Source organism: Triticum aestivum, chromosome 5B (assembly GCF_018294505.1).
Source record: "Triticum aestivum cultivar Chinese Spring chromosome 5B, IWGSC CS RefSeq v2.1, whole genome shotgun sequence".
Lineage (NCBI taxonomy): Eukaryota > Viridiplantae > Streptophyta > Magnoliopsida > Poales > Poaceae > Triticum > Triticum aestivum.
In genome coordinates, this window is record NC_057807.1 from 349010305 (window position 1) to 349013684 (window position 3380).

The window sequence follows — 3380 nt, forward strand, 5'->3', positions numbered from 1 at the left end:
CCTCGTTCCGACAAATGGTATAGAAACTGGAGCAAAAACAATGCCGAGAAAATGCATGCAGATTTTTTGGTGACATTGCAGTGCTCGTTTGATGGGGATGCAGAGCCCTCGCGTTGAGCATGCAGTGCAAAATTGTTATTAGAATAACTATTCTGCTAATATTAGTAGAATAGACCGACCGTATATATATATATATATATATATATATATATATATATATATATATATATATATATATATATAGGTAAAACTATGTCTATCATAGCTTGCCACAAAACTAGTTAAGGTTTGCTAAACATTTAACGGTTTAAAAGTAAGTAAAAAATATGAAATAAATAGGGGAGCGTCAATCTAATATAATAAGATGATCCAACGGTGTGATTGTGAAAATTTGCATTTATGTGTCCTCAGCGAAAAAACAAGCATTTCAGCACACTGCAGGATCAATATATATTGAAACATTTGTTCTTTTTGTCCAGGACACATGCAGTCATATTTTTTCAATCCATCCGTTGGATCATGTTATATTATAGGTGTGTTGGTTCAGTAATTTTTTCAGGATTTTTGAGTACTTTTACACCGTCGAAAACCTTAACTAGTTCTGTGGCAAGCTATTGTAGAAAATCCTAGCTTGCCTGATCATGGGATCTGAATAATATTCTGATCACAACCTGAACTGCCTGAGTAATGCGCCTGAACTTCTCTCTGTATGAACCCGACCTTCGGGCTATCTTCGCAACCGTGCCTTCTACCGCGAGTTTTTCTGGTTATTCGTGTTCCATGTGATGTAAGTGTAATTTTCAAACGATTTTTAGCAACTAAATACTCGTTTTAGATAGGAATCTTGCTCATAGGCGGATTTTGCACTCGGGTTGTGAAGAACTCGCATTTTTTGCGATTTTACTGCCTGAGTTGTTCGACCTGAACTTCCCCCTGTGCTAGGTTGAACTTCCCGCAACATTGCCCAAATAGGGCTTGCTATATATCGTTGGAAAGCTATGGACACGAGTATCATGGCCCAAGTTAAAATTTTTGCAAAATGTAAGCGGTTTAAGAGCAGTTTTGAAAACCGTTTTTTCTTCACACAAAAAACGTGAATCGTAATTTTGATCGCATTTCTAAACCGTTTCTCGAAATGAGGCATATAATATGGCGTTGGAAAGCTGCTGCAAAACCGCTCCTTCCACATGTTGAAAGTTTTTTCTAATTCCCTATGGTTAAAGAGTAATTTGAGAAACGTAAAATTTCGTAAACGGAACAACTAAGTTCGTTTTTTCGATGTCATTTCTAAACGGTTAATCCAATGGAGGCATATGATATGGCGTTGGAAAGCTTATGAAAATTCGCTACTTTTTCATCTTGAAAGTTTTTTTCTAATTTTGAATGGTTTAAGTGTAATTTAGAAAATGGTTCAAGTCCTACCGAATTCGTATTTTCGAGCTAATTTTTTAACCGTGCATCCGAATGCAGCAAATTATATGGCGTTGGAAAGCTTGAACAAATGTGAAACTTTTTGGTATGTATTGTTTCTCCCAATTCTTTACGGTTTTAAGTCAGTTTCGAAAATGGCAAAAAATGTATTTTCGCCGTAATTTCTACAAACTTTATAGGAATTGGGCAAATAATATACCATTGAGAATGTGAAACTTTTTCATGTTGATGGTTTTCTCTGATTTCTAGCCGTTTTCAAGTAATTCCGAAAACGGCTGGATCATTCGTTCTGCCTCTACCGCGAAACAGATTCTTCGAAAATGCACCGCGTGAAGAACCTGAACTTCTCGATGCGTGTACCTGAACTTCACTTTGTTTTTCACGTGATTTTTTTGCTCGTAGATCTTCATCCACTGCTCGTAGCTCTCCATCCCACTCACGGGAATTGAGCGGGTGATATACCAATGGAAAGCTGCTGTAAACACACAACTTTCCCGTGTTGATCATTTTTTCATACTCGCGACGATTTTGAAAGTTTTTCATCTGAAGTTCATTTAGCGTAGTAGTTGAACTTCCTGCTGTTTTCACGTTGAACTTCTGGGACGTATTTTTGTTTGTAATTTTCTCATCCATTCGTAATTGTTACACAAATAATATTCCTTTTGTACAAACGTCTCTCACAATAATTTTTTTAACTTTCTCCGACCAAGGACTTGAACTTACACAAATGATATTACCGTCGTTTCGAGGTAAATTATAAAATGGCGAGATCATGATTTCTGCGTTCATCGTGAACGGAAATGCACTGCGTGAAGTAGTTGAACTTCTGGAGCATGTGTGTTTGAACTTCACTCTGTTTTTTGACGTGATGTTTTTCGCCCGTAATTCTCAAACCACTTACCGTAATTGAGCAAATGCTATACCGATGGAAAGCTATTAAAAACACGCAACTTTTTTGTGTTGATCAGTTTTTCATACTCGCAACGGTTCAAAATATGTTTTTGAATGCGTAAAACAACGTCTTTTTTGCCTGTTTTTTTACATGTAACTGAAGGTCGGACGTCTCACACTAGATATCTCGAACTTCACCGGGAGTAGCACGTGAACTTCTAGCAACAAAATCTTTTAAGCTTTTTGTTTTCTATTCTTATTTTCCTATCTGAAACGCATTTCGTGTAGTAGTTGAACTTCCCGCTATTTTCATCTTCCACTTCTGTCATGTATTTTTGTTCAAGCTCTCTCACAAGAATTTTTTGAACTTCCTCGGACAGAGCACTTGAACTTCTAGCAACAACTTTTTTAGAAGTTATTTTATTTTTGAACTTCTTGTTTCCATTCTTTAATAACGAGATAAATCTGAGTTTTCTATAATCATCAAACTTCCGCATCTTTTTAATTTGGACTTCCTTGTTTTATTTCTTAATTTTTTTCTATGAAATTATGAAGCGCTCTATTTTTAAAAGTTGAACTTCTTGTTATTTTATTTTTGAACTTTTTGTTTCCATTCTTTAATAACGAGGGAAATCTGAGTTTTCTATAATAATCGAACTTTTCTGTCTTTTTAATATGGACTTCCTGGTGTATTTCTTAATCCTTTTTAAGAAATTTTGAAGCGCTCTATTTTTAAAAGTTGAACTTCTTGTTATACAATTTTTGAATTTCTTGTTTTCATTCTTTAATAACAAGGAAAATCTGAGTTTTCTATAATCATCGAACCGCTCTAACTTTTTATTTAAATTTATTTTATGTATTTTTAGAAATATGAAAATGGTAGTTTTGGTAGAAACATCAAACTTCTTCATTATTTTGAATTAAACTTATTTGTTTTATTCTTTAGTAACCAAAAAAATTCGAGTTTTTAATTAAATATCAAACTTCACCGTGTTTTTAAATTGAACTTCTTGGTTTTATTTTTGAGTAACGAGAAAAACTTTCAAATGTGTTGTAAT